The sequence below is a fragment of the Castor canadensis genome, chromosome 11, assembly GCF_047511655.1.
Source record: "Castor canadensis chromosome 11, mCasCan1.hap1v2, whole genome shotgun sequence".
In the NCBI taxonomy this organism is placed as follows: Eukaryota; Metazoa; Chordata; class Mammalia; order Rodentia; family Castoridae; genus Castor; species Castor canadensis.
In genome coordinates this window covers 75,570,782-75,584,337 of record NC_133396.1, presented here as the reverse complement: position 1 = coordinate 75,584,337, position 13,556 = coordinate 75,570,782, and the positions used below count along the sequence as shown (strand labels likewise).

The window sequence follows — 13,556 nt, the reverse complement described above, 5'->3', positions numbered from 1 at the left end:
GTATTGTGGAATTTCCCCCCTTTTATTTTTTTACTGTTCTTTACAGTTTTGAGTTTTACATTAAAGTCTAATTCATTTTGAGTTTACTTTTAACTAGCAAGGGATAGGGGTCTAGATTCTTTCTTTTACATGTAGTCATCCAGGTCTGTCTGCATCATTTATTGGACAGTCTGTTCCCAAAATGTGTGTTCTTGGTACCTTTGCAGAAATTCCACTGCTGTAAGTACATGGCTTCTTTCTGGATTCCCTAACATGTATTTAGTATTATGCCCACACTATGATGTATAGCTTTGGAGTATGTTTTGAAGTCAGAGTAATGCCTCCAAGTTTTGTTATTCTTGTGCCAACTGTTTAGCTATTGAGGGTCTTTTGTGGTACCATATGAATTTCAGAATTTTTTTCTTTCTCAATAAAATTATGACATTGGTATATTGAAAGAGATTGCTTTAAATGTATAGATCACTGTGGGTAGTGTATACACTTTAGAAATATTTATTTATATTAACATGGATTTATTAATACATAAATATGAATGGCTCTCCACTTATTTATATCTTCTTTGATTTTTGTCATTAATGTTTTAAAATTTGCATTGTATAGAACTTTCAGTTCTGGTTAAATTTAATTCTAATTACCTGATTTCTGTTTTAGCTATTGTAACTGGAATTGTTCTCCTAATTCATTCTTCAGACAATTGGTGATTGGTACACAGAGAGACTACTTATTTGCATCTGTTGATTTTGTATTTTGAAACATTACTGAATTTTAATTAATTCTAATAGGTTTTTAGTGGTATCTTTGGTGCTGTATACATGTACACACAAACATACATATGTATGCATATATATGTATATCAATATACATATGTATGTATAATATATATATGCTACTATGTCATTTGTAAACAGTGACAGTTTGACTTCTTCCTTTTCAATTTGTATACCATTTCTTTGTCTTCTGTACTCTGACTAGTACTTCTAATATTATGTTGAATAGAAGTGATCAGAGTAGGGATTTTTCACTTATTCTAGATGTTAAAGGGAAAGCTTTCAACCTTTCTCCAATAGAATTTTACCTGTGGGCTTATCAGATTAATGGCCTTTATTGTGTTGATAAACATATATAAATTCTCCACCTAATTTGTTGATTATTCATAATGAAAGGATGGTAATTTATTAAATGATTTTTCTAAGTGTATTGAAGGGATTGTATTATTTTTTACTTGATTTTGTTAATGTGGTATATCAAATTTATTGATTTGCATACATTGAACTATCCTTGCATCTCTGGGATCCTGGGATGAGTCCTACTTTATCACAGGAATGGTCTTTTTTGTTGTTTTTGCTGTTGCTTTGAGACAGGGTCTTATTTATAGCTCCAGGATGGACTGGGACTGGCTATGTACCCCAAGCTGGCCTAAAATTAGCTATACTCTTCTCCTGCCTCTGTCTATGGAGTGCGAGAATTACAGACGTGGACAACCATGACTGACTATTAATGACTTTTTCATTGTGATGGTGAATTCAATTTCCTAGAATTTTGCTGCAAGTGTGCTGCCTGAAGCTTCACCAAAGTAATTGGCCTGTAGATTTTTCCTTTTTATTTATTTATTTATATTTATTTTTTCTTCTTTTTGTGTTCTCTGGGTTTGTATCATTGTGATGATATGGCCTGCAAAATGAGTTTGATTTAGAAGAATTCTCTCTTGTTCAATTTTTGGATAGCTTTTTAAAGAATTGCAATAGTTCATTCATGCTCGATAAAATTCAGCATGAAATGCTCTGATCCTGGGGATTTTTTGATGACAAACTTTTATTGCTGATTTAATCTTGTTATTCATTATTGGACTGTTCTGGTTTTCTATTTCTTTTATTCAGTTTCGGTAGGTCAAATGTACTTAGGAATTAAGCTTCCATGTTTATAATTCATTGGCATACAGTTGCTCACAATTGTTTCTTATAATACTTTATGTTTTTGTTGAATTTGATTCTTTGACAATAGTCCATTTTCCTTTGGTATTATTATTTCTATTGTTTATACTATATACTTATAATATAAAGGACTCAATAATTCCTTTTCATTTGCTACCTTTACATATAAATGTGTTAATTATTTTTATGTATAAGTTTATTTTTTTAAATATTCTCATTGGTTTCCTGATGTAGGTTTTCTAATAAATTTAATACACTCAAAACTGTACTGTACTTCTTACATACATTTTTATATTTTGGAAGTTACTCTTTATATCTAGATGTATGAATAGTGGAATTTCCTAAGATTGTTATCAAAGTTATATGGTGCAAACTTCATGTCTAAATATGAAGAAATTCCATCAGTGTACATTAAAGTTCTTTTCATAAGTGCATATTCTTTTAATATATATCTCATATATATTTATAGATAGTCATATATTTTCATATATATATATATAAAGAATTCTTAATTGTTTGCTAATTTCTAATGACTTTGTGTTCATTTTCTGGATCTACATTCTTATTTGTTACACTGAAAATAGAACGCTTAATATCTGAGATGAAGTGTTTGACTCAAGAACTTAATACCATGACACTCATGGTGAGTTACAGGCATAGCAAAAGATGCCTCTTGGTTTTATAAACTCTGAGGTTCCCAACCAGCATGTTATTATGCATTGATGCTCCTTACCTGGCTTATAGAAGTGTGATGTAGATTGTCATTTTTTATCTGTACTATTATTTGATAAGATTGGCAAATATTGTTTTAACATTTTAATTTAAAATATTTTTACTTATCAGCAAAATATTTCTATATTTTCATTTCAATTAATGTTTTATTGTAATTGATACTGAAGTGTTATTTAATTGTAACTTGCACAAATATGTCACCCCCATATATTACTTGAATTTTATTGCTCTTCACATCTGGCCCATGATACTCTTTTGTCATACTCATTTTCTAATTATGGAACAAAACTCCCTGGATTCTGAAAATTTGGTCAATATCTTCAATGTAGGTGTGTGGAGGTCTCAATTTCACTTTAATTATTAGTTTTCTCCAGTCTATTATTTCACATATCTATCATCAAAGAAGGCATTCATTTGAAGAAAAGCATAAGTTTTCATTTAAAGAGTTTTTACATATAAAAATATATTTGTGTTCAGTAGGCCAGGATGAACCTGTATGTTTTCTTTTAAAGGGTTACTTTCTTTCAGTGACTTTCTAATTTAGCACTCTTGTGACACTGGTAATCACTGAAACCTTCAACTATACCTTAAAATAAATTATAAGTCATCATTTCTTTATTTTGTTGTCTTTCTTAAAAATTTTATTACCATATCATTGTTGTACTTGGGATACCTTGTTACATTTATAAAAGTTCTTATATCAAAGTTGCATTCATCCCCCTCAATCATTATCCTTTATCCCCTTTCCCCTTATTTCTGGAATAATTTCAACATCTCATTTTTTCATTTTTATACATGAGTACATAATATTTCTCCCATATTCACCCTCTCACACTCTTTCCTTATATCTTCCCCTCTCCTACTGGTACCAAACTCCACAAGGGACCTGTTTTAGCTTTCTGCTCTCCATGTTTGAAAAAGACATTTTTGTTTGTTTAAGACAGCTATACCGGGAGTTTCATTATGACATCCATATACATATGTATTATATCCAAAATTGGTTCATACCCTCTATTTTTCCTTCTTTCTACCATAGTACCTGTCTTATGGTGATTTCAATGGGTTTAAAAATTCTAATATTCATTCTTGTATACAGAGAATCATATTAACTTCTTTTACTTCCTTCTTTTACCTTCCTTCTCCTATTAGTCACCTCCTCTAAGCATGACCTGTTTGTCATTCTTCTGCTTCATTGTTTAGGTGTCTGTTCATTGGTCAGAGGGATTTTGACTGTATAATCATTCCTTTATTAAATGAACTTACCTTTCTTTGCTAATTCCATTAGATAAATTTAATTTATTTTATTAATTAATATAATTTTGTATCAACTGCCCACATACATCACAAAGACTTGAGTCTTTAACTGAGGTCCCACATATCATAGAAAATAGTCATTCCAGTCAGGCCTAGTCCAACTGTTCTGGCCATTTAATCTATGAGCATGACAATTTGTGACACAATATTTACTAAATATTCAATATAACTGAAACTAATTCTCATGCCAGAATGACATGCTAATGTTTAAAAAAGTCACTTAAAAATGTAGGAATGATCTGGAAACACTATTAAACAGAAGTGCATGGGCCTCAATGAGTGTGTTAGTAAAGTCAAATAGGCTCTATGAAATGTAAACCTGGCAGTCTAGGAGGACTTTGCTCCTCGTGTATTAAGAAATTGAAAGAATGGTGACCTTTTCCCACCCTAAGAAAATAGGTAAATAGAAAATATATAATTAATTATATAATGAGTTTTACAATGAATAATATCAAATTCAGACTCCATAATACCAAAGATAGAAAAAAAGAAAGGAAGGAAAGGAAAGAGGGAGGGACTGAGGAAGGAAAGGAAGAAGGAAGGAAGAGAGGAAGGAAGGGTGGATGATTTAAGCACACAGATATGCTCAATCTTAAACATTATACATGTATACATATATTGAGACATCACACGATACTCCATTGTTATATAAAATATTTTATTCTTATGTAACAGTGAAAATATGAAGGTGAAAGAGCTTCTGATAAAATGATGAAATATAAAGTGAGAGTAGATATTTAATTATGATCTAAGGTATTGTTATAGATACAATTAAAGGAGAGAAGGGGAAAGACATTACAAACAAATATATATATAATACCTGATCTGTCCATTAACTAATAAATGACAGGGCTTGTCAGAATATTAATTGCCTTGTTACTCAATAACTTCATACTAAGTTCGAAGTACAGAAAAATTTATATTTAAACAATTTGCAAATTGACTTTTTTCTAATGAACTGAACTCCAATAAGATTCTTTGGGAACCTCAGTATTCTGCAGAGAATATTATGAACTTACACTAAGAAAAGACAAAATAAGAGTAAGGAAATAGGCTTAGAGAGATCAACCTTGCAATTTCCAGGAAGCAGGGAAAACTCTCATATGAAAATTTCAGACATTTGTTTTGCAGAAGAAAGGATGTCTCAGAGGTAGAACAAGGACCAGGAGGTGAAGACCAGAGCCTTGTAGGTGATTCTCAGGCAATAGAACTAGTTCATATTCAAGGAACTAGAAGCATGTGTCCACCAGTTAATTCAACCTGTCCATTCCTCCCACATTTGTTTGAAAGAACCCATGCTGGTTACAGTGTGCCGTCTCATCTTGCATGGATTGTGTGTCTGGAAAACAGCCTGTCTCTACAAGTCTTCCATCCATACTCAGGAGCCTGCAGTCATCTCAATCTGATTCAGATGCTTGGATTCTGGGCTACAAGTTGAATCTCTTACTACATGAAAGCTGATCATTTTGAATGTCAGAAGAAGATAGGAATTGTAATCAGAAGGGAGATCGTGGCAAAACTTACTTCTCAGATAGGGACACATACATGATTCCATTGCAAATGTTATTTTTAAAATGTAAAGTTGCACTCGCCATCCTCGGCCCCATGAATACAGGCCAAACTCAATCTCAGTATCTCCGTGAATTGAAGAAGATATTGGAAGCTATTTATTCTCCCTCTCTCCTTCTGTCTCTCTGTCTCACTCTTTCACTATACACCCTGTCACCTTTCCCTTTCTCCCTTGCTGTTAATCATTAGAACACAACCACCATGCTCTATGAAGCCAAGACAGCATAGAAAGCACATTTTCTCATTCCAGGGCTGACTATCTTAGCTAAGGTCACTATCAACAACCCACATCAACCAAGTAATGTGATTCAGCACCCCTTGAGCTTTCTCAGATCCAAATCATGAGACTCTAAAGAATAAAATGCAGAGATAAATCATTTCTACTAGTTTTGCTGCCATAATTCGTGGTCCACAGACTCTATCAGCATTGAAAAACTTGTTTATTTCATGAAGTTTGGGGTTAATTTGTTATTCACTTTATGATAATACTAGCATGTAAAAAATTTTATATAACAATTAAATACAGGAACATAAGCAGGTATGATAACATGGAGGAATCTCACAATATTTCAAACCAAGAAGTCAGTCTTGGGTTATCTTCTGCACAAGTCTACTGAAATATGAATGAATTACTCAGTTCATCCTTTGAGAAAATTTTAGAGTTGAAATGTAAAGAAATTACATATAAGAGAGATATAAGATTCATTCATCAATATATTCTAATCCATATTGTGTTCCTTAAATATGTGCCTATCCATATGTTTTAAAACATTTACCACTGTTCTTTTGTTCATATTAAATTACAGGTATGCATTATTTCTCTAATATTCTTTTATGTATTACATTTTCTTTGAGAATAGAGAATATATTTTGGTCATTCTTATCTTCCTCACAGTTCTCAGCTTAGTATTTAATATAGATAGTGTATAGTGCTGAATGAACAAATATCTTCAGAAGGCAGTGAATTAATTTTTGACATATATTCTTTATATGCACTATCATACTAAAATGATAACTGAAGTTTAATATTTCATAAATGTTTTTAGGTTATCCAATTATATTGCAATAGTTGATATCCTTGTCAAAAACAGACACAGGAGGAAGTAGAAATACAAATCATCAGCCAAAAATTCAAATTAATTAAAAGTAATTTGAGCTCAAAAAGCCAAATATCACATTTTTATGCATATACAGAATCTACATTTAGAATGATAAATATGACAATAATAATGGAGCTTCACTGAAAAAGGGACACTATTAGGTGTATGGGGATTAATGAGAGAGGGAGGTGAAATGGAGAGGATATAAGGGGATGGTAAAGAAGTTTGAAGTTTGTTACTTACATATGTATAGAAATTGCATAAAGAAACCTACCAAACATTTTTCTTAGAAGGGGGTTGGAGGAAAGGTGTCAAGGGAATAAAATAAAAATAAAAATAGAGGAGATAAACTTGTTCAACATACACTGTACACATATATGGAATTTTCACACGGAACCCCCTTGTAAATGAATTCCTTAAAAAAAAAAATGGTGTTCCAGGAGAATCTATGCTGGAAGTGGAGTTCTTATTCACATAGAAAATTCAATCCATTACTTACTGAGGACAAAAGGCTCTTTTTGGAAGCACACATACAAATGCAGGAAATTTAAACCACTAAAACCAGAAATATTCCAAAAATAGTTTATACTCTACTATTTTAATTGATGTTAATTTTCCTTCATCATGAAACTTTCCCCAGCTTGCTCGGATTACATTACAATTTACTGTGGTATTCCCAGGCCCACTACTACTATTTTTAAAAGTAAGTCTTTCACAATAATGTACTCTTAAAAATGTTACCTATGAAAATTTTTTAATGAAACGAGCAATCTTTGAATGAAACATTTTTCATACGAATCATCTTTCATGTGAGTCATATTAGTTGTTAAGTAAATGTTTGTTGAATACCTGATATTGCTTTCTTATATATGGAATCTGTGTATATTTTTTAAATAATGATATATCTTATACTCCTGATTATTTCCAATGCTCATATTGCCTTGTCAGTTGAAAAACATTCAGAAGAAAAGAAAATATAGACACATGTGAATATGTTACTATTTATATTCCTCCACCTTATCAGTCAAACATCCAATACTAAAAATATAAGATAAAAACTCAAAGGAAAATTAACATCAGGAAGTATGTAGCTTTATAATTCTAACAGTGAGTGAACTCACTACATAAAGTACTTTCAAAGAACTCCATTTTTCTATATTGATATATACTCACTGTTTACATTCAATGCAGAGCAATGGAGTAGAAAACCTAGATATAAACCCAACAGTTGCACCAGCTGATTTTTGACAAAGATGCCAAAAATATACCTTTGAGAAAAGACAGGCTCTTCAACAAATGGTGCTGTCCTTATGTCTAAATATCCACATATTAAAGACTAAAATTAGATCCTGTCACTCACCCTGTACTAAAATCAATTCAAAATAGACCAAAGACCTTAATGTAAGACTGAAGTTTTGAAACTACACAGGACAATGTATAGAGACACTGAAAGATACAGACATAGAAAACTGTCTCCTGACTAGAATACCAATAGCCCAACAAGTAAAAGCAAGGATTAACAAGTAAGAATGCATCAAACTAGAAAGCATCTGTACAGAAAAGTAAATGGTCACTAGACTAAAGAGACAGCCTATAAGATTGGAGAAAATCTTCCAGCTATACAACTGACAAGGGACTAGAAATTAAAATATACATGGAGCTAAAGAAGCTAAACTCCAAAAGAACCAATAACCCAATTAATAAATGGGCCAATGAATTAGATACAATTCTCAGAAGAGCAAGTACAAATAGTTAACAAATACATGAATAGTATTCAAAAAACACCCCTGGTCCTCAAGGAAATGCAAATCAAGTTGACATTGAGATCTCATGTTATCTCATTCATAATCCCTATCATCAAGAATTCAATAATGACAAATGCTGGTGAGGATGCAGGAGAAAAGAACCCTTTATACACTGTTGGTGGAAATGTAAATTAATGTAGCCACTACAGAAAGTAGTCTGGTGGTTCCTCAAAAAACTAAAATAGACCTACCATATGACATGGAGATTCCACTCTTGGGCATATATCTAATGTTAAGTCAGGATACAATAGAGACATGTGCACACCCATGTTTATTGCAACACTATTCATGATAGCCAAGCTTTGTAATCAGCCTCAATGTTCATCAACTAATGAATGAATGAAGAAAATGAAGTGTATATACACCATGAAGTAGTTTTCAGTCATTTAGAAGAATGAAATTATGGCATTTGCAAGAAAATGGATGGAACTTGAGAGAATCATGTTAACTCAAGTAAACCAAATTCAGAAGGACAAAAGTTGTGTGTGCTCTTTCAGATAGTATAATCAAGGGACCATCTGGAGGGATGAGAGAGAATAGAGAGAGAAAAAGAGAATGATGAGGGGAGGGACAATGCTGAAATACATTGTACCTGCCTTTAAAGGTGGCACAAGGTAACTCACTGAAAGCTGTTAAAAAATGAAGTGAGGAAGCAGAAAAGAGAGGGCAATAGCAAAAACTAATCTGATCAGCATACAATATATTTGTGAAATACTAAAGTGCAATCCCTTTATACAATTAATTTAACATACACTAATAAAAATCCATATAGAATGCATATGCTTTCTTAAATTCTCCATGTCATAGTTAAGCAAACAAAATTTATTGAGCATTGCCATATACCACATACCAGTACAAAGCAAACTCAACTTCAAATAGTTTTATTCATCCCCATCCCATGGTTGCCTAGTGGATAAATTAGAGTTCCTTAACTTGATGTATCAAGCCTTTAATGTCTATCCTTACTTAACAGTCTGATTTCACATTGCACTATTTCATTACAAAATGGTATGTCCTATACATAGCACTGTGTGACTGCTCCCGTAACATACATTTCTTATACAATATTACAAGATTACAATGGGATTAATAGAATAGTTACACAAAACAGATAAAGGAAAATATAAATATGTATACATATAACAACAAAATAAGAATAATATAATAGAATAAATCTAGAAGTATGGCCAACATATAGAATACATATCCTACAATATTGTAAGTGATATAGGGTTTGGAAAAGCACAAGATAATTAGGATTTTTTTTTTTTTCGAAAATTCAAATCTGAATTAATTTTCTTTTCCTGAATTTATTGAAAGTCTGAAATCTTACATAAAATTTTCAGAAACATTGTTTAGCATTTAAAGATTTCATATGTGTTAGGGGCACTTTAGTATAGAATTTGTCATCTTGCATAAACATTTGTTTAGCTTACATGTATGAAACTTTTTAAGTGGTCAGTCTGACTCATCAAACCATGTGCTCGAGTGGGGACATTACGTCTTTTTTCCATTCTTGTCTTTATGTTTGCATTTGGTGGGAAAACAGCAATGTTTTAAAATATTACTAATTTCTTTTAATGTAACTATCATGAATACTATAGAATGTTCTTTTAGTTGAACTAACAATATTTCTTAGGGCAATTGAGATTATTATCTTAAAATTCAATTACAATAAAAATTTGTATGTAGATTCCCAAACAAAATTAATGTTTTTATTGACTGTTTCAACTACATGTAATATGATCAATTTTATTAGAGAAGTTTATTATCACAGAAGTTTAATAAGTGAAAACATTATCTCTTCAGTTCATTCCCAACAGATTTCAATAGAATTGTTATCTACTGCTTACTAGATTTGTTCAATTTATTTATACTGCAGCTACTGGCAGTTTCTTATTATCAAGCCCAGGTTAAATGACAAGAAATACTTAGATGAGATCAAGAAGGAACACAGGAGGAAATAATGAGTGATTTTAAAGCTTGCAAGTTACAGTGCATAGAATTCATAGTTGTTGGTTATTTTAAAGTATCTATATTGTTACTTCTTAAAGCAGAATATGACTTAGGCACTACATTTCCGTATACAAACCTTTCTCAGTTACTCTTCAAAAGGCTTTACCTAGTAAGTTAGGTTTTGTTCATCTAAACACTATTGTAAGCCCTGTGGAGAGTTCCTCCCATAAAGTTGTTTCAGTTTAACATACGTATTTCTAGTGCATTCAGAATTAACTACAAGGGATGGAAAATTTAAAAAGTGGATCCTATTAGATGAAACATAAGTTATTTTAACAGTACTTTTTTCCTTTAAACCTTAAGATATTTCTCAGAACACTACAGTGACAAAAGATTTGGTCTATTAAGGAATCAGTTTTGATAGTTAAACCATTAAGACCACAAACTTAAGAATAGGTTACATTATATCTTATACCAAATGTTATCTGGAACTATTTAAAATAAGCCAAGGTACAACTAGAAAAAAAAAAACATTATTAGCTCTGATTTAGTGCTAAAGTATCACAGTATTACTTAAAAGTAGAAAGAAACCTCACCTTTCCCTAGGTAGTTATTATGTCGAATAGATTTTTTAAGGGTAGCATTTATTCTATTGCAGCTGCACTGTTATCTTGGAGGCAGTCATACTCAACGCCCAGACCAAGTCTGATCATCTGTAGAAGTTGTTAATTTGTGTCTTTGTGTCTTCCAGACTGAAGACAGAAGGCAGGATGACCAGACCCTTCACAGACTTGGTAACCTTCTCAGTGCCAGCCTTTTGCCTTAGGTCTTAATAACTGACTTAATGGCTGGTTAGGGTTTACCTACAGCATTTCTTTGCTCTCATGTAACCCACTGTTGGGTTCCTAGACCTTATAGCTTTAATGATTCTTTCCATGTTTTCTGTACAACTACATAAACTTGTGACAATAGTATGGGGATACCACCATTCAGTTTAACATGACCACCTTCTTAACTTTCTTCTCCAAGATGTCTTTCATGACCCAAAGAGGTTTTCAAACTTTGTCTTCTTCTTTTGCTGTTTGTTTTTCATGTTGTGGAAATTCCAGATCTTCTTTGGTAGATAATACTTTTGAGTTTTCCCCTGGAGTTCCTTCACTTGCTGTTCACAATACTCATTGGTGGCCACCATCATAGAGATAAATTCTAAGCCAGGCTTTGGAACATGTTGCTCAAAGACTGAGTTAACTACCTGATCATTTTCAGCTATAATATCTGGTTTTCATTCATTCAGGGTTGGTCAAAAAATCCTTGAGATAAACCATCTCACCCCAGAAATAGATGCACAGTATTGTAAAAACTCTGAAAGCTTCTTCCAATTTTGAGAATCTTTGTGTATATTCTAAGCTATATGTATTTTAAAGAACTGTTCTTAAATTTTTTCGTAGTTCTCTTTATCTTCTGCTAGTTCAATGAACTGTTCTAAAGATTTGTGCCCAAATTCTTTTGACAGCTTTCAAGAGTTCGCTTTGTTGCAACATTTAATAAGAAATATTTTGAGGAGGTCCTCAGAGTCTTCCACATTTAATAAAATTCAGCTATTCAGGGAATAGCTCTTCACAATTATCCATGATGAAAATTCTGCTTACATACAACTTAAATTTCTTATTTTTCTTTATTTTCTCAAAGAGGTCAAAAGAGCACATCTTCAGACAAAAAGAAAAGCTCTGATTTTCATTTATTCTTCAATGGAAAAAAATATTCACCATCAGGTAATCTTCCAAGTTGATGGACAAGGTGCCATACAACTACCCATATTCTTCATTAGTGATGTCATCAAGATATTTGGTCCAAACAAGTTTTATTTTCTTGAGTTCTTTTTGATATTAATCTTTTTCTTTTTTCTTCTTCTCACTATCTTTCTTCACCTACTCATATCTAGCATTTTTTTCAGATTTATCATCAGACTCCTTTTCTTCTTTTCCTTTTCCTTCATCTTCCTTTTCTTTAGCTTCAACACCACTGACCTCCTTATCACGTTCCTTCTCCACAAAGAGTAACAGGGTAGCCGGTAAACTGAGAATGTTTTTTCACGATCTCTGAGAATGTTTTTTCACGATCTCTTTGTCCTTCCTTCCTGCCTCAAGTACTAAGTTTGATCTTTCAGATGCAGAATGACCTTTGATCCATGACCCACAAGTTCCCCATGTTTGTCCTTACTGAGAACAACTTCCCTGTGGAGGACTCCCGGGCATATTCTTCACCATTGTTTCATTTGGTGATCATGTGGCAGGAAGGCAGGGAGGAGGAAGGGAGATAATAAATGGTAATGAGAGCTAGTGAGTGCTACCTTGAAACAAAGAAAAACCAGAGTTGGGGGATGTTACCTAGAGACCAGAGACAGGTCAGCTCACCCCAGAGGTCAAAGCAGCCAATGAAATAGCATGTGATTATGTATGGGACTGGGACAAGTTCTGTAACACCCATTTCTGTAACCTGCTCTAAATGGTATATAAGAAAGGCTTTCTTTGTTCTTGGGGCTCAGCCTTTGGACTCATGTTTTCTGAGTTGCTGCTGGCTTGATTAATAAACTTGCTTCCCTAAAGCTTTGGTGCCCTCTCTGTCTCTGTCTGAGCCTTCCCACAACATTTCTGGGGGCTCCTCCAGGATTTGGAGAACAAGTTTCTAACAACTTACTACCTGGTTTCTCCCAGTCTGGCCTCTTTTTTCTAGTTAAGTTCTGACTTACTGTATTTACCTATTGGGTTAGCTTCCTGCTTCTATGACAAAATATCTGAAAAAATCAACTTAAAAGAGAAAAGATTGTGGTATCATCAGCGTGGAAGGAAATCTGTAGTGTAGGAAAGCTGCACAAACTCATAGTGAACAGGGAAGTGAAGAGAGAGAGGAAGGAAAGGGAAGAAGAAAAAATATAACCTTCAAGAGCATATACCCAATGATCAAATACACCCAACTACCAACTCTTAACATTTCAATAGCCTACCAATCTATGAATACATAAATGGATAAATCCATTCATGATATCAGAGCCCTCATGATCCACTCGAAGACCTCACCTCTATGCACTGCAGCATCAGAGAACAAGTTTTCCAAACATGAGATTTGGGGAATAGTTCAGATCCAAACAT

At 32.8% G+C, this 13,556-nt stretch overlaps 1 pseudogene; it reads right to left on the bottom strand.

Annotated features, from left to right (window-relative positions):
- Window positions 1-11,707: 11,707 nt before the first annotated feature.
- Window positions 11,708-12,693, bottom strand: LOC109674480 (heat shock protein HSP 90-alpha pseudogene; annotated as a pseudogene).
- Window positions 12,694-13,556: the final 863 nt, after the last annotated feature.